The sequence below is a fragment of the Carcharhinus amblyrhynchos genome, chromosome 3 (assembly GCF_965287045.1).
Source record: "Carcharhinus amblyrhynchos chromosome 3, sCarAmb.v2.hapA, whole genome shotgun sequence".
NCBI classification, from domain to species: Eukaryota; Metazoa; Chordata; class Chondrichthyes; order Carcharhiniformes; family Carcharhinidae; genus Carcharhinus; species Carcharhinus amblyrhynchos.
In genome coordinates this window covers 18367084-18391239 of record NC_137326.1, presented here as the reverse complement: position 1 = coordinate 18391239, position 24156 = coordinate 18367084, and the positions used below count along the sequence as shown (strand labels likewise).

The 24156-nt window shown below is 41.2% G+C and overlaps 2 protein-coding genes across 3 annotated transcripts in view; one reads left to right on the top strand and one right to left on the bottom strand.

Moving 5' to 3' along the window:
• Nucleotides 1-11405, bottom strand: part of omd (osteomodulin) — a 28962-nt gene extending 17557 nt beyond the window's left edge. Inside the window, exon 1 of the mRNA XM_080181796.1 lies at nt 11166-11405. The gene's annotated coding sequence lies outside the window, so the exon portion shown is untranslated. The remainder of the gene's footprint in view (nt 1-11165) is intronic.
• cenpp (centromere protein P) overlaps nt 1-24156 on the top strand; it is a 253450-nt gene that overhangs the window by 115213 nt on the left and 114081 nt on the right. The window lies entirely within an intron of this gene.

Sequence of the window (24156 nt, the reverse complement as noted above, 5' to 3'; positions counted from 1 at the left end):
AACAGTTAGAAAACCATATAACATTAAATAGTCAGCATGGCAAAGATAAATCATATTTGACAAATAAAAGGGTATAACTAGCTGGTTAGATCAGGGGAACTCGTAGAAGTTGTACTTGAACTTTCAAAGACATTAACTAAGGTGCTACACAAAATTTGTTGCATAAAACAAAGACACATGGGATTGTGAGTAAGAAATTAATATATATATGCAGGATTGACGAACGGCCGGAAAAAAAAAGTAGGAAGAAACTGGTCATTTTCAGGTTGTCAGGTTGACTACCATCGATAACGCAAACTGCTAATTCCAAGTGGAGATTCTTATTCTTATAGAATGGCGGGGCAGGCTCGCAGGGCTAGATGGCCTACTCCTGCTCCTATTTCTTATGTTCTTATGTAGAGGATCTCTAAGAAGATCGAAAAATTTCTTTGGACAATCGGTGGTTTTGGTTGGTAATGAATTACATCAGCATGATGTTTAAATGGGGATTTTTCCTTCACATGGCTCCCAATTGACAAGCCCTAGTACATAAGAACATAAGAAATAGGAGCAGGAGTAGGCCATCTAGCCCTTCGAGCCTGCCCCGCCATTCAATAAGATCATGGCTGATCTGAAGTGGCTCAGTTCCACTTTCCCACTTTCTCCCCATAACCCTTAATCCCCTTGCCTACCAAAAACCTATCTACCTGCGTCTTAAATATATTGAGCGAGGTAGCCTCCACCACTTCAACAGGCAGAGAATTCCAGAGATTCACCACCCTTTGAGTGAAGAAGTTCCTCCTCAACTCTGTTCTAAACTGCCGCCCCCTTATCTTGAGGCTGTGCCCTCTCGTCCTGCTGTCCTTTCTGAGCGTGAAGAACCTCTCCACCTCTACCCATCCCTTTCATCATCTTATACGTCTCAATAAGATCCCCCCTCATCCTTCTAAACTCCAACGAGTACAAGCCCAGTCTAATCAGCCTCTCCTCATAGCTCAACCCCCTTAACTCCGGTATCAGCCTAGTGAACCTCCTCTGCACTCCCTCCAAGGCCAAAATATCCTTGCGCAAGTGCGGTGACCAAAACTGCACACAGTACTCCAGCTGCAGCCTCACCAGTGCCCTGTACAGTTGCAGCAAGACCTCCCTACTTTTATATTCAATCCCCCTTGCTATGAAGGCCAGCATCCCATTTGCCTTCCTGACCACCTGCTGCACCTGCAGGCTGGGTTTTTGCGACTCATGCACAAGGACCCCCAGGTCCCTCTGCACTGTAGCATGCTGCAGCTTTTTGCCCTGTAAGTAGTAGTCCTTCCTACTATTATTCCTACCGAAGTGGATAACCTCACATTTGCCAACATTGTATTCCATCTGCCAGGTCCTCGCCCACTCGCTCAGCCTATCTAGGTCCCTCTGCAGACTTTCCACACCCTCCGCACAATTTGCTGTTCCACTTATCTTTGTGTCATCGGCAAATTTCGACACCTTACACTCGGCTCCCTCCTCCAGATCATCTATATAAATGGTAAATAGCTGAGGCCCCAGCACCAATCCCTGGGGCACTCCACTAGTCACCAACCGCCAATCCGAATAGCACCCATTGACACCCACTCTCTGCCTCCTATTTGACAGCCAATCCCCTATCCATGCTAACACCTTACCCCCAACTCCATGCCCCCTAACCTTCTGTAACAACCTTTTGTGCGGCACCTTATCAAACACCTTCTGAAAATCGAGAAACACCACATCCACCGGTTCCCCTCTATCCACCGCACTAGACACATCCTCATAGAATTCCAATAAATTCGTCAGACTTAACGAACCCGTGCTGCGTATGCTCTATTAAACAATTCTTCTCAAGATGCCTCGCTATTTCCTCTTTGATTACGGATTCAAGCATTTTTCCTACAACAGATGTTAAACTAACCGGCCTATAATTCCCTGCCTTTTGCCTGCTACCCTTTTTAAAAAGCGGCATAACATTAGCCGTTTTCCAATCTTCCGGCACTTACCTGGAATCCAGCGAGGTTTGGAAAATAATCACCAAGGCATCCACTATCACCTCTGCCATTTCCTTCAGAACCCTTGGATGCATTCCATCTGGTCCTGGGGACTTGTCCACCATCAGTCCCTCTAGTCTGTCAAGCACTGCCTCTCTAGTAACAATGATCTCATTCAGGCCCTCCACTCCTACCATCTTTCCATCGTTAACACCCAGCAAACTATTCGCGTCCTCCTCCATGAAGACCGAAGCAAAAAAGTTATTCAAGGCCTCAGCCATTTCCTCATCCCCCACCACTAAATCCCCCCTCTCATCCTCTAAGGGTCCAACATTCACCCTAGCCAGCCTCCTCCTTTTTATATATTTATAAAAACTCTTACTATCCTTCTTTATATTTAGCACTAGCCTAGATTCATAGTCTATCCTTCCTTTCTTTATCAACTTCTTCATCATTCTTCGTTGATATTTACACCTCTCCCAATCCTCTTCTCGCCCACTACTTTTAGCCACTCTAAACGCATCAGCTTTTAATTTAATACTCTCCTTTATATCCTTCGTATCCATGGCTGATTATCTCTTCTCCTACGATCCTTCTTTACCATCGGAATAAATTTCTGCTGAGCACCAAGAAAGATCTCCTTAAAGATCCTCCACTGTTCCTCAGCAGACCTACCTCCCAATCTGCGCCCCCAATCTACATTTGCCAATTCCTCTCTCATCCTATCGTACTCCCCTCTGTTCAAACAGAGGACACAGGTCCGGGATCCTACTTTCTCCTCCTCCATCTGCATCAGAAACTCCACCATACAATGATCACTCTTCCCAAGAGGATCCCTCACAACAAGGTCCCTAATTCTACCTGCCTCATTACACAACACCAGATCTAAGATAGCTCGCTCCCTCGTTGGCTCCAACACACACTGTTCAAGGAAACTATCCCGGCAGCGTTCCAAGAACTCTTCCTCAAGCCCACCGCGTCCAACATGGGTCGACCAATCAATATGTAGATTGAAATCCCCCATAATTATCGCTGTTCCATTCCTTAACGCAGCATTTATTTGCACGTTTATAGCCCGCCCCACCTCCAGGTCATTATTTGGGGGCCTATAGACGACACCCACCAGCGTCTTCCTCCCCTTGCTGTTCCTAATCTCCACCCACAACAATTCCACGTTCTGCTCTTTGGTGCCTATATCTTCCCTTACTACCGTTAATCAGCAGAGCTACCCCCCCCACCCTTTCTCCTCCCGTCTATCCTTCCTAAACACTTGATACCCCTGTACATTCAGCTCCCAGTCCCTGTCACCTTGCAACCACGTCTCTGTAATGACCACCAGATCATATCCATTTGTGCTGATCTGCGCCACCATCTCATTCACTTAGTTCTGAATGCTTCGTGCATTCAGATAAAGTGTCTTCATCCCAGCCTTCACCTGGACCCTATTTGAAGGAACGCTACCAACCTTACTCATGCCCCCGACTCCCTTTATTATTGGTACATCCTTGGCCTCTTCCCATACCTGTACCCTCTCCTTTACTTTAGACCCTGTAATTTCACCTACCCTCGCCCTGCACCCCCCCCCCACCCCCTGCCCCAATTAGTTTAAAGCCCTATCCACAGTCCTATTTATACGATTCGCCAGGACTCTGGTCCCAGCACGGTTCAGACCAACACCATCCCACCTGAACAGGTCCCACCTGCCCCAATACTGGTGCCAATGCCCCATAAATTCAAAACCATTCCTCCCACACCAATCCCTGAGCCACTCATTCACCTCTTTAATCCCATCTACCCTACACCCATCTGCACGCGGTTCAGGTAGTAATCCAGAGATAACCACCTTGTCAGTTCTGCTTTTTAATTCCATTCCCAGCTTTTCATACTCCCTCTCCAGATCCTCAGTTCGCATTTTGCCTATGTCGTTGGCACCGACATGCACCACAACGACTGGATTCTCACCCTCCCACTCCAGGTTCCTCTGCAGCCCAGATGCGACATCCTGGACCCAAGCACCAGGCAGACAACACACCCTTCTGTGCTCTTTATCATTGTGACAAAAGACAGTGTCTATACCCTTAACCACACTATCCCCAATTACCACTACATTCCTTTTTACCTTCTCTTTGTCTATGTCTAGTGTTTGGCTATTCTGTGCTTTCATGCTAATTGGATAGCCATTGCTTTGAACTCCCACTTGCCTGACGAAAGAGCAGCACTCCGAAAGCTAGTGATGTTTGCTACCAAATAAACCTGTTGGACTTTAACCTGGTGTTCTGAGACTTCTTACCATTTTCAGGTTGGTAGTCTGTTATCAGTGGGCATCAAAACAAAAATGCTGGATAAACTCAGCTGGTCTGGCAGCATCTGTAGAGATTTGAGTCCTGCTGAGTTTATCTTGCAATTTTTGTTTTCATTTCAGATATCCAGCATCTGCAATATTTTGCCTTTACTTGATGTTACCAGTGGTGCAGTACTGGGGCCTTAGCTATTTATAACCTATATTAAGGACTTGGATGACGGCACTGAGTATGATATATCCAAGTTTGCTGAGCATAAAATATCCAAATTTGCTGACAGCACAAAACTAAATGAGAAAGTAAGCTTGAGGAAGAGAAAAGGAGTTTGCAAAGGGACATAGAGAAGATAAGTGACTGGACAAGAAGATGACAGATGGAGTATAATGTCAGAAAAGGTGAGGCTTTTCAATTTATTTAGGAAGAGTAAAAAAGCATTTTTTTTGAATGATGTGAAACTATTATATGTTTGTGTTCTACGTGATTTGGGTGCCTTTGCACATGGAACATGGTTAACGCATAGGTACAGCAAGCAAATAGTAGGCAAGTGGTATGTTGGTCTTTATTACAAGGGGGTTGGAATAAAAGACTAAAAGTCTTGCTGTGATTGTGCAGAGCTTTGGTGAGATCACATAGCATGAAAGATTCATCTGTTGATTACTAAGAATGTTAAAGATAGTATTGGCTTAAATGCAGAGACTTAGATTGTTGCAAAGAATAGTTAAGTCTGTGGATTGGATATGTTTTAGAAACCAACAAAGGAGAACCAAAAAGGGAAAAAATAAAATATAGGAGGTTGTAAAAGCTTTTACAAGTATTTTGAAGGAAGAATAGCTAAAGTAAACATTGGACCCTTAGAGGCAGAGACAAGAGAAATTATCATGAGGAAATGGCAGAGACATTGACCAAATGTTTTGTATCTGTCTTCACAGTAGAAGACACATGTTACATACAAAAAATGAAAAGTAACCTAGGGGCTCGTAAGAATGAGGAAATTAATGTAATTAATATCAACAGAAAGGAAGTACTGGAGAAACATGACTAAAATCCGTCAAATCCTCCAGGACCTGATGCTCTACGTCCTAGGGTTCTGCAAACATTGATAACTGCAGTTCTGATAACTGCAAACATTGTAGGTGTGCTGGTTCTGATTTTCCAAGATTCTCTATATTCTAGGGCATCCACAATAGTGGTTGACATCCCCAACATTCCAGCTTGCCGTCCACTGTTGTATGGAGGCATATTGACAATCTGTATGCAATGAGAAGAAAAGAAATTGCATTCTGTCTTGTCAGAGAAAAGCAAAGGAAGTGAACATGTGGCTTGGTCAGGCTATTATTCTTTCCCATGGTGCAGAGAGTCATCTACTGCAGAAACTCACTTTGCAGTATCCACATTTAGCTTCTGAGATGTACCACGGGTTCCACTCCCTCAGTATCCAACTGGGGTGAGACCATATTCCATGCATTATCTAAGTAAGCCCTCCAGTATCTTGGCAACAGCCACCTGTGCTGTCTGCATTTCAGCACCACCAGAACCCAGAGGGTTGCTACAGGACCACAAGGACTATCCATGGGTAACCTGGCATAAGGTACCAGTACACACTTCATGCACATCTGGACAATGTGCATATAACAAGAGGCATACTACTACATCAAATGTAATTGAGCAGATCATTAGATGCATAAACAAATTAGTACTCTCCAAAGTCCTAGTCACTCTTCATTGTGCTCTGTTATATCCTGCAGATCCTCATCATCATAAAGATAAAGCTCCTGCCACCAAAGCTCCTTCCTAGCTGTCCATGATCATTGCAACCAATTGCAATCGCAGTGAATTCAAACCCATTTCCCCATTCAATTAAAGTCCAACACCCCATTTTGTTTCTGTCGCTAGACTGCTGTGAGACCCAGTAAGTTCCTTTGAACATTGGTATCCACACCCATAACATAATCTGAGCTTCAGGCAATAAACCAAGTTTACACGACTTTACCCAGAGCTACAGCACTTAGATGTTGGGTGACTTCTGCTTGTGCTGCAATATCAGCTGAGACATCAGCCATCAAAATTGCATCATGATTGGGTCCACCAGTGTGCCAATGGAAATGGCCATCACTTACGTATTGCGAAGAACAGACCACAAACACTCCACAATGTGTACAAGTCTAGACTACTCCATACTCCTTGACAATGACCATAGTCTTCTGACAAGCCTGAGTGCACCAAGTATTTCTGTACATGTATCCATCAGCCCTTTTCTGTCTGTTGCTCTATCAAAGTCCACATCTGAGTTTTCTGCAACAGAATGAATATGCTAACTCACCCTCTTTCGATCTGTACTTGCACCACCCATGCCCCTGTCGTGGCTGCAGCCTAATCAAGTCCAATGTTTCATCATGTGCAAATCCTACCTCTATTCTAGCTTTTGAATAAGTACAGTTCCAATATCTGAGCCGGTGGCTGCAAGTGTGAGAATAAATGACATGCTTCTTCATCATCAGTCTCTTCTTGTTTCTGTACCTGTGCTCTGACAAAGGGTCATCCTGACTTGAAACATTGCCTCCATTCTCACTCCACAGATATTGCCAGACCTGCTGAGATTTTCCAGTATTTTCTGTTTTTGCTTCAGATTCTAGCATCCACAGCATTATGCTTTTATATTACAATGATATGGTTATACAATGTGTGTGGGGGGGCAGGGGATGGGATTTTTTGTGTTGTGTGTGTAGCTATGAATTGAAACAAAGTGCTGGAAATGCTCCATTCTTCAGATATCTTCTGCGGGAGTGGAAAACATTAATGCTTCACTTCAGATAGTGATAAATGGCAAAAGGAATGAGAGTTAGGGGAAAAAAGAGATGGTGCAAAAGCAAAATGCTACAAATGCTGGGAATCTAAAAAAATGTAAAATGTTGGGAACACTCAGCAGTCTGATGAAAGGTCTTTGACACCTGGAACATTAGCTCTGTTTTTCTCTCCACAGATGTACCTAATCTGCTGAGTATTTCCAGCATTGCCTGTTTCTATTCAAATGAGTTGACAATGGCACAAATAAAGGAAAAAGATGTTCCCTGAGGAGATGTAAATGGAAGAGCAGAATCATAGCCAACAGCTGCTAACATTGAAAAAAAATGGGGGCAGAGATTGTGATTTGAAATTGTTAAGCTTGATCTTGAGCCTGGAGGCATATAAAGCTGCAATTACATTTTTTTTTCATGTCTTCGACCCTATCACAGACCTTCCTGTTTGTTCTTTACTTTCACGATCCCCCTCCCGTCCCATCATCTTGGCCCAGCTTTAAAAATTGTTACATCCATAAGCAGTTCTGATGAAGGGTCACTGACCTGAAAAGGTAACATCTGTAAAGACAGAAACAGAGTTGCCAGATGTGTTGAATATTTCCAGTATTTTCATTTTCAATTTCAGATTTTCAACATTTACAGTGGTTTGCTTTAATTTTGCTATGAATGTTGGAAATCGTTGGTGGGTGAGTGATGTAGATGTGATGTGTTGAACAGTTTGCAAGGCCAGTTCATTTGGAATTTTAAAATGCATCTGCTGACCTTGATCATTCTGTGAAGTTAGTCAAGTGGGGCACTGTACCAGTTCCTTGAGTTGTCCCTTCTCGTATCGACTGCTATGATTATCTTCTTCCACAGCCTTTGCAAAGCCTGTTGGAGGATCTCCTGAGTCATGGAGCCTCCAATAGCGGGCCTCCAGTGATGTATCAGAGAATTTTGGACCACTCTGGGTATTGTTCTGTTCTTGTATCTTTCCCAATTCAAATGAACTTTTAGAATAAGCAAAATATTGCTGGAATCTGAAACAAAAATAGAGGACGTTGGAAAAACCCAGGAGGTTTGCCAGCAATCTGTCAGGAGAAAAACAGTGGGAGTGGGAGTGTTTTTCATTGCAGCAACACATGTATTAGAATCTTTTAAAAAAAGAAAGGGGGCCTTTAAGGTGCAGGAGAAAGATTAAAACCTAAAGGTGCCCAACTCAAAACTGAGGCTCTTCTGACACCAGGCCACCCGCTTTTGTTCTGAAAGTTGCGCTGCTGTTGCAGTTTTACACTCTCTCTCCTTTTAATTCTGACAAAAAGTCTATGGACTCAAAACATTAACTTTGTTTTTCTCCTGATAGATGCTGGCACACCTGCTGGGTTTTCCAGTGTCCTCAGTTCATGCTTTAGGAATGACTTTTTGCTCTAGTCAAAATACACCTCTCTTTAAGAGATAGAGACAGGCTTTAAATAGTGCAGGTTAACTTAAGCTCATACTAGCCCCTGTGATCTTGCACCCCCAGCCCAGACATAGGTTAAATGTGCATTGTGAACCTGCACCTATTTTCATGCCTTATTGAATTTTGCGGCTGAGATAGCTTAACATGTTGTTTTCAGTTCATCTTGAACTAATGTGATCTGATCATATTGTCTCATCTCTATTAGCTTCAATGTATTTTTAAGCATCATTGTACTGTAAGGAGCGTATCTCAACTATAGTGAAACACAGGGTTAGAGATGTTCACTTTAATGATTTGTCCATTGTAGAAGGTAGCACTGCTGAAACAAGAAATCAGTATTACTGTTTAATTCATAAAGAAAATTGAATAGCTGAAAAATTTTCACTTGTGATGCAGTTCAGTAAACCAAGTAATAGTGCCAAATGTGTGTTTAGTTCCTGGACTTGTCACTGATTAAATTACTTCCCCTTTTAAAAATACTTTTTATTCAATTCTTAAAATTACAGAGCAAATGCTGAGTGGACCAAGCAGATCCAAATCATTGCTTGCTCAAAAAATCAAATTAAAATTAAATCCCATTCACGGTCCCCACAAAAGAGATGAACAAGATCCAAGCTGATAAGGTAAAGCATTACACCCCATCTTGGGCTTGAATGCAGCTTGATTTTGACCAAAAGGCCATGACGTGATGACTTTCCTTAGTGAAGCCATCAGATCAAGCACTCCATGCAAGTACAATAAAAAAGCTGAAGGAAATCATGAACTGCTGTATCAGTTCAACCCATTGAAATGCAACTTTTTTTTTATTGTGATGAGTACCAGGTGGTTGGAGAAATTGACTGAAAACCAAGTCTTAAGAGGATAAAAGCATAATTCCAGGAGTCAGGCATGCTGACTTAAAGGAAGTAAATATTGTCCAGTAGGTAAATATATCATCGGATGTGGTTTTGTGTCTCAGAGATCAGGTTGGTCAACAGTTTATTTCCTGGCATATGGTGATGCAGCTGATCAGAGAAGGTAGCAATTGGGATGCTTTTGTTCTCCCCAGTGCTCCTGGGTTAGGGAGGGAAAAAAAAGCAACCAGGGTTACAATTTTTGATTACAGTCCAATGACACTTATTGAAAAGTGTATAAATGTAATTGTTGTGGTAACTGCCAATCATTTATGACCACTTGCAACCTAGTTTTACACTAGAAGAATGGTGAAATAGGACAGGAATGCTACTGCCACCTGTCGGCTAAAATAGAGCATTTGTTTCAGTCAGGTGTGTGTGTGTGTGTGTGTGTGTGATTTGTTGGAGAAAAACAAATTAAATGTTCATTTTTACTCTGTCAATTTGGAAAGTGTGTGTGTACTTCTTTTCTTGAGCTTTTTAAGGTCTTATTATTTATACCTTTTTAGTATTTCCTGTCAAAGTCAATAAACATTCAACTCCTTAAAGTTCTGGAGCAAATCTTTATTTTTACTGTGTGATATCCAACTGTTAGTTTGTTTTAGTGATCCCACTTTTATCTTGTTTGCAATTGGTTTTTAGATTTTTAAAAAATTTTGAATTAATAACAGCAAAGCAGATTCTTCCGATTGATCAAGCTGACTGAAATTACTCCATTTTGACTTGTTTTCATTGTGTTTGTTTTTAGTTTATCATTTGGCAAAGGTACTCCTGAAATGTTAATTCAATCTTACTGAGTTGAAAAGTAATTCAACATAGTTATTAGCACAATGTTTGACAGCTCAGATGTAGTCCTCGGATTTGGGTTTTATTTTTGGATTGTTGTTATGCTGCTTACCTCCTATTCCCCCTGCTTCAGTACTTTACTATTTCAGAATACTTTTTTAAAAATGAATTATGCCAAAATTCTTAATGCAAGACATGCAAATGCTTATGCAAGAATAAATTATTTTAAATTAATAAATTATTTAAAATATTTTTGCACAATTCCATAACTTTAAGTCAAATTAAGTATGAATTGACAAAATCCCAGTGAAATTACCTAATACAAGAAACTTTAAATAATGCTTGCCATTATAACAACTGAAGTGTTGCTCAATTTAATTTTATCGTTATACCTGTTTTAATGTGTACTTTTCAAAATTCCACCGAAATAAACAACTGAAGTATGATGTCTGCATGTATTATGCAGTTAATACAGTTCAGTTTAATCTTGAAAAAAATCTTTTAGCTTGACTAAAAACAGAGTCATCCTTTTCAGGACATTGTGCAATACAAGTTCTTTCTTTGAGGCCAGGGACCTACTGATCTAAAAATACATTTCATTGTTGTTGTGTTAGCTGTATCATTTTTTTGGAAATTTGAGATCATTTTGATGCTGATTTTAAAATAATTCTAAATCTCCATTAAAATTAACAGTTCTTAAATATTGTGAATTGTATACTTGGTCATTCTGTAGAACATTCTTTACATAGTAAACAACTTCTAAAGAAGTGTGGAAATAGTAATACTTTTCCTCATTCCTATGAGGTATTACAATTTAAATATGTCCTTTGGAATCTTCAATAATGTTTAATTTTCTCATGGAAACATATACAACATTCCTTCAGATTGCATGCAAAACACATGAAGCACAACATATAGCTGAAACTGATTATTGTTTTCAGCTTCTGAATAAAATTATAACTTCATACCTGATTAATTTCTTTGGTTGCCTTTTGGGTTTGGGGCACACAGATCCTTAAATTGTTCTCAGGTTCTCAAGCGAGATGTTTCACAGAACAAAATGCAATACGGTTGTGGTAAAACACAGTTTTAATATTGGTTTTGTTTACTAAGTTTTCGCCTCACCTCATCAGTAATACTCAGCTGTGGGTGTCTTCATTGTAAATTAATCTGGGAACCAAAAACCATTTGCTCACTGACCGTGGTGGAGTTTTATGATTAAATGTTTCTGTCAGTTTACGTGAAGGAGGAATCTAGAATATTTCCTTTGAGACTGAACATAAGGAATCAATAAAAGAGTTAAATGAAACAGTGTGTGTTGGGTTTATTTTTGTCTCTACCTATGCCAAGTTTATTTTACTGCTGTTCGTATTAAGTTGTCCATGAAGTAAGATGAAGTCTGAACAGCAACCTTTTCACTCAGACAAAAGGACAATTCTTAAACTAAGCTTGAAATATACGAACAGAAAAAGAGCAAAAGTCATAGAAAGTGAGATTTTTAAAACTTCATTAGAAGGGAAAAAGCACACAATGAGACAAGGAAAATAGGTTTACAAAAAAATTGAAAGAAAGATGCAGAAACAGAAACAAAGGTACCAGCGAAATACAGTGGGAGAAAGAATGAATGGATAGGAAAAATAAGATTATTAAAAAAGGGATACATACATACATCGTGTTTGTAATAAATTTTCTGGTCCTTATAAATTCACAGGAAATATTGCAGCTTCTCTTATGAGAAACTCACAGGAACCATCTTGCAACCATCTCCAACCTAGTAAAGTGCAGAAATACTTCTACCACTTGGAGGAATGCACGTTTTGGATTGAATGCCTACTTGGTAAAAATAAACTTGGGTCAAAGCCCTTAACTTTTTAACAACTTATACTGATGTAGCATGGTGGACTGCCCGGTGGCTAGCATTGCTGCCTCACAGCACCAGGGACCTGGGTTTGATTCCCAGCTTGTGTCACTATCTGTGCAGAGTCTGCACATTCTCTCTGTGCAGCGTAGATTTTTTCCGGGTGCTGCGGTTTCCTCCCACAGTCTGAAAGATGTGCTGATTAGGTACATTGGCCATGCTAAGTTCTCCTTCAGTGTACCCGAACAGGCACCAGAGTGTGGCTTCATTGCAGTGTTAATGTAAGCCTACTTGTGACACTAATAAAATAAACATAATAACTTAAACTTAAAAAACACTGCTTTGGTAGAACATTGTTCCAAGGCATTTGACAGGCATAATGAAAACAGTGGATGCTGATATAAGGAAGGAGCTATTAGTAATAGTCATACAGATGGTATTCTAAATTTGGTAAACTAGGGTGTGGAAGATGCAGACGGGTTTGATATTAGGAATTCCAGGGCATGGGGCATCAATGGCTAAAGGTGAGTGGGGGCAAGCAAAAGGCCAGAGTCAATGAAATAGAATTTGTGTCACGGGGGTTTAGAGCATTGGAGGAGGTTGCTGACACTGGAAGATGTAGAAGTAACCTTTCTCCTTGGAACTTTTCCCCTCACCACTCACAACCCCTTACATGCTCCCCTGCCAATCAGCTCTGCCTTCCCCTCGTGGAGCTCCCCCCTTTCCTTCCCTGGCATGGTCCCATCCCCTTGGCACTGTGGTACCCAGTAGACACTGCCAGAGTGCCTAGTGGGCACTGCCAGGCTGGCACTTCTCCATGGGCACTATCTGGCCATGTCCCACCACCTGGGGATTTCAATAATATCCAATCCCACCAGCTGTGTTTCTTGTGTGTGTGAGGTCCAACCGGAGAGGCAATAAGTGCAAGTGAGCCTGGACAATACCATCCAGGACTTATTAATAACCAAACGACTGGCGCCGCGAGCCAATGAGAACACGGCCTATGACCCTGCGACTATTTCCGATGGCTGTAGGCCACAAGCCAGAAGTAAAAGAATTAAGCCATTGAACAAAGTTACTAGAGGCAACATGAGGAAAAAAGTTTTACATATCAAATAGTCAGGATTGTACTGAAATGCCTGATAGATTGGTGGAAACAGATTCCATAGTAGTCTTCAAAGGAAGATTGGATAAGTACTTGAAGGAGAAAAAACATTGCAAGGATATCGAGAAAGAACTGGTGATTGGGACTAATTGGAGTGCTCTTGCAAAAAGTCAGCATAATCTCAATGGATAGAATGGCTGTATTCTATGCTGTAGTTTTCTATAATTCACATGCAATAAATCTGGCTCTCAGATCAACCAAATGTGGGAGTGATTTTTTTTTTTGCTTGGGCTGACAAATGACAACATTCATGTCCCACACATAGGAAATGCATGTTATCATTGACTAGAAATTGAACTGGACTAACCATAGAAAATATTATATCTACAAGAACAGGTCAAAGATTAGGAATCCTGCACTGAGAATCAGCGACAGTCACAGGTGAGGTGCCTGAAGTTTGGAGGATGGCAAATATTATGCCTTTTTTTTAAGAAGGGCTGCATGGAAAACCTTGGGAACCACAGGCCGGTGAGCCTAACATTTGTAGTGGATAAGTTGTTAGAACGTCTTCTGAGAGACAGGATCTGCAGGTATTTAGAGAGGCAAGGGCTGATTAGGGACAGTCAGCATGGCTTTGTGAGTGGAAAATCATGTCTCGTGAATTAGATAGAGTTTTTTAAAGGGTAACCAAGAGGGTAGATGGGGGCAGTGCAGTTGACATTGTCTACATGGACTTTAGCAAGGCCTTTGACAAAGTATTGCATGGTAGGTTGTTGCATAAGGTTAAATCTCACAGGGTCCAGGGTGAGGTAGCCAAATAGATACAAAATTGGCTTGATGACAGAAGACAGAGAGTGGTTGTAGAGTGTGTTTTTTTCAAATGGAGGCCTGTGACCAATGGTGTGCAACAGAAAGAAATCCCACAACACCAGCTTAAAGTCCCACAAGCTTATTTGTAGCAAATGCTTCAAGCTTTCAGAACAGGCTGTCCCTTCTGAACTCCCAGCCACCCGACCAATGGTGTGCCTCAGGGATTGATGCTGGGTCCACTGTTATTTGTCATTTATATTAATGATTTGGATGAGAATTTAGGAGGCATTGTTAATAAGTTTGCAGATGACATCAAGATTGGTGGTATAGTGGACAATGAAGAAGATTATCTAGGATTGCAACAAGATCGTGATCAATTGGGCCAGTGGGCTGACGAATGGCAGATGGAGTTTAATTTAGACAAATGCGAGGTGATGTATTTTGGTAGATTGAACCAGGCTAGGACTTACTCAGTTAATAGTAGGGTGTTGGGGAGAGTTAGAGAACAAAGAGATCTAGAGGTACAGGTTCATAGCTCCTTGAAAGTGGAGTCACAGGTGGACAGAATGTTGAAGAAGGCATTTGTCATGCTTGGCTTCATTGGTCAGAACATTGAATACAGGCATTGGGACATCTTGCTGAAGTTGTACAAGACATTGGTAAGGCCATACTTGGAATACTGTGTACAGTTTGCTCACCCTATTATGGAAAGGATGTTATTAAACTAGGAAGAGTGCAGAAAAGATTTCCTAGGATGCTACGGGGACTTGATGGTTCGAGTTATAAGGAGAGGCTGGATAGACTGGGATTTTTTTCCATGGAGCGTAAGAAGCTCAGGGCTGATCTTAGAGGTCCATTAAAATAATGAGGGGCATAGATCAGCGAGAGAGTCAACATCTTTTTGCAAACATAACGGAATCTAAAACTAGACAGCATAGGTTTAAGGTGAGTGGGAAGAGATACAAAAGAGTCCAGGGGAGCAATCTTTTCACACAGAGGGTGGTGAGTGTCTGGAACAAACTGCCAAAGGTCGTAATAGCGGCAGGTATAATTTTGATTTTGAAAAAGCATTTAGACAGTTACATAGGTAAGATGGCTATAGAGAGATATGGCCAAATACGGGTAATTGGGACTAGCTTAGTGGTTTGAAAAAAAGGCAGCATTGACAAGTTGGGCCACAGGGCTTATTTTCATGCTGTAAACCTCGATGACTCTATGACTTTATTACTCATCACCCGACAAGTTGTCATTCAATCATTGTCGCACTTGCCAGCTCTTGCTTTTTCGCATTCAAGTCCACATCCAAGTACTTTTTAACTTTTATGATGTTTTTCTGCCTTTCAGGCAGTGAATTTCATGGGTGAAAAAATTTCCCCTCCGCTTCTCTCCAAACCTATCTCTTACCCTAATTAAATGATCCTGGTTAGGCACCGCTCAACCATGGGTTTCATGGTATTCCGAACTATACTATCTATGTTCCACATTCTTCTATACACATTGGTTAGGTCTGCCTTCTCTGTTCCAAACAAAACAAGCCTAGCCTGTGGAGTCCTTTCTGAATTAAAATTCTTCAGTCCAAGCGATATCCGCATAGATGATCTCTGTACCCTCACTAGTGCAATCACATCTTTCCATTGTACAGTGACCAGAACTGCATGCAATATTCCAGGTGTAGAATAACAGTGTAGATGGAAAGATATTTCCTTTTGTGGGAGAATCTAGAACTAGGGGTCACTGTTTAAAAATAGGGGCTCGCCCATTTAAGACAGAGATGAGGTGAAATTCTTTCTCTCAGGACCTTAAGTCATGTCCCCAAAAGTCAGTGGAGGCTGAATATTTGATTTTTCTTTAAAGCAGATGTAGATGAATTCTTGATAAGCAATAGAGCAAAAGGCTATTGGAGGTAGGCATATGTGGAATTGAGGTTAAAATCAGATCTGCCATGATCTTACTGAATGGCAGAGCAGGCTCAAAGGTCTGACTCATCTACTCCTCCTCTTTCATATGAAGTGTTTTATATGGTTCCAGAATAACCTTCCAGCTCTTAAATTCAATTTCTTGGGAAGTATCCTATATGCCTGCATTGTCAACTTAGCTACTGTCCAGCCTCCTTGAAAGATTGTGCTGTGCACTCCAAGGCCCCTGGTTCCTCTACATTTCTCAATATCCTACCAATTATTATGTATTCCTTGCCTTTTTAGTCTTCCATAAATACGTTACCTCACATTTCTCCAAGTTGGATTCCATTTACCATTCTTTCTGACTAGTCTATTGATATCTTCTTGAAATCCTACTGGTTCTGCCAGGGCTACTGGGACTCTGACCTCATTAGAGCCTTATTCCCAATGTGGAAAAAAACAGCTGAATACCACAGGGGTGAGGTGAGCGTGACTGCCTTTGTCATCATTTTTCACAGTTTTTTCATAGTAATTTCGTTGCAATGTGAATGTAAGCCTACTTGTGACTAATAAATAAACTTTAAAAACTTAATCAAGGCAGCATTTGACTGAGAATGGCATCAAGTGCTGAGCAAATTTGAAGTGAGGATCAGAGGAAACCGTTCCACTGGTTGGAATCATACTTGCAGAAAGGAAAATGGCTGTGATTTTTGGAATAAATTGACAATCCTGCTATTGAAAACCGTTTCTTCTCTATGTACTCTATCAAAACCCTCATCATTTTGATCATGTCAATTAAATCTCCACTTCACCTTCACTGCTTTAAAGAGAACAATTTCAGCTTCTTTAGCCTGTCTACACAGGTTAATGTTCTCTGTTCCCAGTGATGATGAAGTTCTGCTTCTTCAAATTTTGCTTTGATTTTGTTATGCATATTATTCAATATGTTCTGTATTATTACATAGTTGAGTAACAACAGGAAAGAGAAAAAGTGTTTTGGCTATTGATTTAATGTTTGTACTTATTTTTATAGATTTTTTATAGTACTTTTTATAGATGTCTGATTTTTGATTCAATAGGGTTGTCCAGTTGTAGATATTTAGGCTGGAATTTTACCATCCTGCCTGCTACAGAAATCGGAGTGCGCGAGGGGCAGACCATGGAAAGGTCTGTCCACATCGGGCAAGATTTTATGGTTTCGGAACGAGCAAGGCCGTCAAATCCCACCCTTAGTTTTCCAGTGATCTTTACTCACTATAGTCTGGCAGAAGAATAATTTGAAAATTTCCCAAAGTATGTGCATTTTACTTATTTTTACTTGCAGCTAACACGTCAATAATGTGGTATTTCAAGAGTAAACTTAACATGTTTGAAATATTTTATACATGGGAAGAAACAAGTCAAAAGAGAGACATAAAAACAGAATCTGCTGGATAAACTTCAGAAGTCTGGCAGCATCTGTGGAGAGAAAGAGTTAACATTTCAGGTTTAAATGACCCTTCTACAGAACAGTCAAAAGAGAGACTTATTTATCTGAAGTTAACTCAGCTTTACAATCAATTACTGCTGTAGCAATGTATGACAAAACATCGCAAGCAAAACAGATAAATGTGTTTAAAAATACAATAATTCAATTATTCATCACAAAGTAAGTTATCTGAAAATAACTAGTTTCAAGATTTTGAATTATCAACTGATAAATGCCTGTGAATCACTTCCAAAGGTGTTATTTTCCTGTGGTTTTCTTATTACTTTAAAATAAGCATTATCATTTTTGAAAACCATATTTAATTAACTGATACAATTTAATAAAAAGCAGTTAATAGTTAATATTTTTGTGAATATTTGATATGATCACTCTTTTTAAAGCCAAACTATTGAGAGAAAACATATGTGGAAAAAAATCAGATTGGCCTATGTACTACATGCCACGTTTTACATAGCAGCTGTCTTTTCAAATCTGATAAAACATTGAATGTACAGACTCTAGACTCACCTACCAAGCTTCAAGCTGAAAGATATCAGATTATTTTGCCTAAGAAAGTTAACAAATGGAAAATATTTTGACCTTTTGAAGAGTTTCATGACATATTCCTTGGCAATCTGTGCTAACATTTACTAAAAATGCTTGCAGAACAGAATATGTTTAAACAACCCAAGTCTGGATAGACATTTGAAAAATCCCAATGCAGTTTATTTTAGAATAAAATATCTATTTTCTGGCAACCACTGTCATGAATTATAAGTAAACCTGTATTTAATTGGTGGCCGTGATGTGGAGATGCCGGCACAGGACTGCAGTAAACAGAGTAAGAAGTCTCGCAACACCAGATTAAGGTCCAACAGATATATTTGGTAGCACAAGCCACTAGCTTTCAGAGCACTGTTCCTTCCTGATGAAATTTACCTGATGAAGGAGCAATGTTCCGAAAGCTAGTGGCTTGTGTTACCAAATAAACCTGTCGGACCTTAACCTGGTGTTGTGAGATTTCTTACTTTAATTATTTGACTATTGGATCTCCTTTGGAACATCAAAGGAAAGAGTGTTTTGCACTGTATGAATTGAGTATTATCTATATAGTTAGCTTTTGTATATAGCAGGTACCTATAACACTATCTTAAAGCCATACTGCTTTATGAGCTGTTAATTGAGATGATTAAATGAGAAGATAAAGCCAAAATAGATTGTGGAGATGAACAGCAAGTAACATGGCAGTGATTTAGAAGGAAAAGGATTGCAGAAGGACGTTAAGAGATCGGTGAAAGGGAAAAGTTCAACATCAGCTATATATTTGATTTGATTTGATTTATTATTGTCACATGTATTAACATTCAGTGAAAAGTATTGTTTCTTGTGTGCTATGCAGATAGAACATACCGTTCGTAGAGAAGGAAATGAGAGAGTGCAGAATGTAGTGTTACAGTCATAGCTAGGATGTAGAAAAAGATCAACTTAATGCAAGGTAAGTCCATTCAAAAGTCTCTTAGCATCAGGGAAGAAGCTCAATTGGTCAAATGTAGGATTGTGATGTTGAGAATATGGAGTAACGTCAGATTCATTAACCAAAAGGGAGAAGGTTGAATATTTTTTTCTTAGAAAACCATCTGGTCGGTGCTAGATTAGAAGAGGGAGAGAAACAATAGCCTTAGCTGATCTGAGAGAGTTGGAGGAAGGCCAGGTGAAATCATAGAAACCCTACAGTGTAGAAGGAGGTCATTTGCCCTGTCAAGTCTACACCGACTCTCTGACAGAGTATCTTACCCAGACATTCTTCCCCCATCCTATTCCCCTAACTCCACACATTTGCTATGGCTAATTTACCCAAGTTAGCCTTGGACACTAAGGGACAATTTTGTGTGGCCAATCTACCTAACCTGTACATCTTTGGACTGTGGGAGGATACTGGAGCACCCAGGGGAAACTCTGCAGACATGGAAAATGTGCAACTGAGGCTGGAATTGAACCCAGGTTCCCGGCGCTGTGAGGCAGCAGTGCTAACCACCATACTATCCTGAAGCCTGGGATGCTCTTGCCCCTGCAGCAGGGAGTCTTGTGGGCGCCAATTACTCCTGGTCTGACAGTCATGGACTCTGAGGAGAAGGACAAGGAAATAAGTATTGCCCATAAGTATTGACCAGCTGCAGAAAGGGACCTGGGAATTGTGGGGTTTGGGCTAGTAAAAATTTTTATTATCATCTGTGTTCTGTAAAATCTTTGAAGTCACCTGGTCTCATTAAAATCCATGCCACCCTGAAGACCTGGAAACCTTCAAAATCACAACTGTACTCTATTCTACTGTAAGAGTTGCCCTTGGTTAATTTCAGAAGCCATGATGTGGAGATGCCAGTGTTGGACTGGGGTAAACATAGTAAGAAGTTTCACAACACCAGGTTAAAGTTCAACTGGTTTATTTGGTAGCAAAAGCCACTAGCTTTCAGAGTCCTGCTCCTTCGTCAAGTAAGTGGGAGTTCTGTTCACAAACAGGCCATAGAAAGACACAAACTCAATTACAAAATAATGGTTGGAATGTGAGTCTTTACAGGTAATCAAGTCTTTAAGGTGCAGACAAAGTGAGTGGAGAGAGGGTTATGCACTGGTTAAAAAGATGTGTATTGTCTCCAGCCAGGACAGTTAGTGAGATTTTGCAAGCCCAAGCAAGCTACAGGGGTTACAGATAGTGTGACATGAAACCAAAATTCTGGTTGAGGCCATACTCATGTTTATGGAACTTGGCTATCAGTCTCTGCTCAGCAACTCTGTGTTGTCGTGTATCGTGAAGGCTGCCTTGGAGAACGGTTACCCAAAGATCAGAGGCTGAGTGCCCGTGACTGCTGGAGCGTTCCCCAACAGGAAGAGAACACTGTTGCCTGGTGATTGTCGAGCGATGTTCATTCATCCGTTGTTGTAGCGTCTGCATAGTCTCCCCAGTGTACCATGCCTCAGGACATCCTTTCCTGAGCTGAGCAGAGACTGATAGCCAAGTTCCGCACATGAGGACGGCCTCAACCGGAATCTTGGGTTCATGTCACACTATCTGTAACCCCCACAACTTGCCTGGGCTTAGAAAATCTGACTAACTGTTCTGGCTGGAGATAATATGCATCTCTTTAACCTGTGCTTAATCCTCTCTCTCCACTCACATTGTCTGTTCCTTTAAGACTTGATCACCTGTAAAGATTCACATTCCTTCCATTATTTTGTAATTGAGTTTGTGTCTTTATATGCCCTGTTTGTGAATAGAATTCCCACTTACTGACGAAGGAGCAGCACTCCAAAAGCTAGTGGCTTTTGCTACCAAATAAACTTGTTAGACTTTAACCTGGTGTTATGAAACTTCTTAACATAATTTCAGAAGCCCCAGGTCTTACCAGACTTCTTTAAAAAGCTTTGATTGACAGAAGCATTCAGTTTCATAAGGGAGATTTCTTTTTATAGCTTGAATGAGTCCAGCTGCTCTGAAAGCCTTTTGAAGTGCATTGATCGATAGGAGCATTCAATTGCACTTGGGAGATCTCCCTTTCTAGCTTAAGTGAGCCCCACCTACATTGATACATCTTAGAACTGCTTTGATTGACAGCTGTAGAGCAGATCAAAGCGGGGATTAGCCAGATAAAAGCTCAAGAGTCAAAGGATGGGATTCTCCCAAAAAGATCCGAAGTGTTGAATTCACATAAAACCTGGAGTAAATCCTGCCCTTTTTAGCATGATTTCCAGAGCAAATCTCCCACACTCTGATGCACAGAGTGCCCTAGCATGAATCACGATAAAAATCTGTGGACGGGGTCTATTCCTGCTGGAGAGGCCAGCAGCACAGTGTTGAGTGGGCCATTGTGCATGCGCCAATCTGTCAAAACCAGCACTGCCAGCCTCCTGATCACTGGCCAGTTTGATTGCTGGCCAACACTGTGACCCTGTATCACTGTACAACCCCCTGATCGCTGGGCTCCTGCACATGCCCACACCCACCCCCCAGACCTCAATCCCCCACCTCACTCTGGCAGTTCCGATTTCCCCTCCACCTCCATCTCACCAGCAGGCCTAGTGGGCAGAGTCAAGGTGACCTCTGGGCAGTGCTAGGGGGCCATGCTGGCTGGCACTGCCAAGCTGTTAATGTCCAGGGGGCACCGCCTCACCCTTAACCTTCTGGGGACTTCCATGGCCCCCCTTCATTCCAGTGGGGCCGGGCCAGCAGCTCCCCACTAGTGGAAAGCTCTTGTAAATGCCGCTGGTGTGAAACACTCCTGGTGGCGGGGATGGGAGGGAGGCTAACGGGCCTGGTGACTTCAGTCCCAGGCCCACTAATGCTTTTTAACTCCTCATTAGAATAATTTATTCAGCTCTGCACTGATTTCTGGCACAGATGATATGGAAAGCTGGCGGCAGGAAATGCGCAGAGGCCGTGGCACCCAGCAAAAAGCCCGTTACATGGTCTCCACTTGTCTCCCAGCCCACTGCGTTGCTAAATCAGCGCAGTGGACTGGGAGAATTGCCCCCAAAATGTTAACTCTGTTCTCTGTCCACAGATGCTACCTACTGAGATTTTCCATTTTCTGTTTTTGGATGTGGGATTAGCCAGGTTTGTTTACATAAGGAACTGACTAACGGTCCGTTAACTGCTAAAATCTTTTCTGACTGACAGCTCAAGGGCAGACTAAACAGTTTATTGTTGATACAATCAGTGCATTCTCCATTAAGCCTGAAGCGCATTTTCTTTTCACCACACCTGTTTTGTCTGGCCCTGTTTTTTTGAAACTGCAGATTTATTTTGGTGTGGTAATTGGTTGTATTTCAGGCTACAAGATGGTAGAAAGTGGTCTTCTGCAAAGATCAGTGGTAGGACCATGGTTTTTCTGATATATACAGATGTCTGAGATTTTGGAAAATGCTGTAAATTTTCAATATTTGCCAGTAATATCAATCTTGGCGCTGTGGCAAACCATGTGATTGATGCCTGTTGACTGAAAGAAGACATATACTGGCAGAATGGGCAGTTAACTGGAATTTAATACAAAGAAATGTGAGGGGATGGATTTGGGCAGAAGGCATAGGTTATATACATATATACTAAGTGGCACAATTCTCAAGAATATGCAGGGTCAAAAGAGCCTATGAATTTATGTGCGTATAATGTGGCAGGACATACAGCAAAAGTAGTTAATAAAACATACTGGGTCTTCAATTTCCTAAACAGTGATTTCAGTACAAAAGCAAAGAAGTCATTCTGAACCTTTATAAAGCTCTAGTTAGGTCACCTCACTTCAGGAAGAATATGAGATTTTGTGAAAGGGTGTGGAGGATATTTGTGAGAATGCTTTCTGGTGGGATGAAGGATTTAAAGGTTAGGTTGGAGAAATTTGGAGTTGCTTTCCTTAAGGGAAAGGAGGGGAAATTTGATCAAAGTGTACAAGATGACAGGTTTAGATAGGCTAAACAAATACAAACTATTTTCATTAACTGATCGTACAAGAAAATGCGAGGAAGAACTTTTTCATGCAGCAGGTGATAATGATCTGAAAAATTCTGCCTACAAGGCTGGTGGAAATGGAGACGATCATTGATTTCAAAGGCAAATTAGATGGGCTTTTGAGGAGTTGTCTGGTGTATTTCTAATATTCTGCAGACTCACTCAACCAGCACTGTGTATGATAGATTTTACTGAAACACCTCTGCATACATCAAGCAAAAGTTCTATGTACACGAATTGATAATAAACCAAGTCGCAACTTTATTCCAAACAGTAAAAATCTTAACTTTTACAACTTTAACAATTCTCTCCCTCTCTGGCTAATTGATCATTCAGAAATTCGTACTCTACCCCGGATCCTCGCAATTCCTTCAGTATGTTGAACTCTTAAGTCTGTTGCTCTCTCTCTCTCTGGTCTGTAGGTGAGCTGCTCTTGTCACGCCATATCCTGACACACTTCTGGGGGAAGTTGGAGAGGTGGGTTCTCTCAAATGCTGCTAGTATAGGTTTCTTATACCTCTCTGGCTACCTTCCAGAATCTTCCGAGGATTTGGTATATCAGTGCTTAGGTCTGATAAGTTTCACATCATTGTTAATGGGTTTCAATGGGTGTTAATGGGTTTCAATGATGGACTAGTTTGTGCGCTACCTACCTAGATGTCTGGATTCAACTTCTAATATGCATCAAATCTTTTGTTTCATTGATGCATGTCTGTGCCACATATATAGTGATGGTTTGTTTCTTAGGAAGTGTATAACTGTCCTTTTACATATGCTAATGTGTCCTGGTGCATTTTTGATTTTCAATTGTCTAAGTTCGAATCTTGTAAAGGGCCTGTCTCTAGCCAGACTGTTTTGGACTGAGGTAATCATAGGGTACCTTGCTTTTAGGCCAATTTTAGGTCAGTTTCTATATCATTTTGCCGTGCCTGCACCCCTGACCTGATGCTTGTCTGCAGCTAGCCTCCCCGCAACGATTCCACCCTACTCAAGCAGTCACAAGCTGCTACGAAGACACAGTGATTAGCACTGCTGCCTTACAGCATCAGGGATCTGGGTTCAATTCCCAGCTTGGGCCACTGTATGTGTGGAGTTTGCATGTTCTCCCTGTGTCTGCATGGGTTCCTCCAGGTGCTCCACTTTCCCCCACAGTCTGAAAGACCTGCTAGTTAGATGCAGTGACCCGAACAGGCACCGGCATGTGGCAACTAGGGAATTTCACAGTAACTTCATTGCATTCTTCATATAAGTCTTTCTTGTGACTAATAAATAAACTTTGCTTTACTTTAAAGTAAACTTGCAGGGCTCCAGGGAATGGATTGG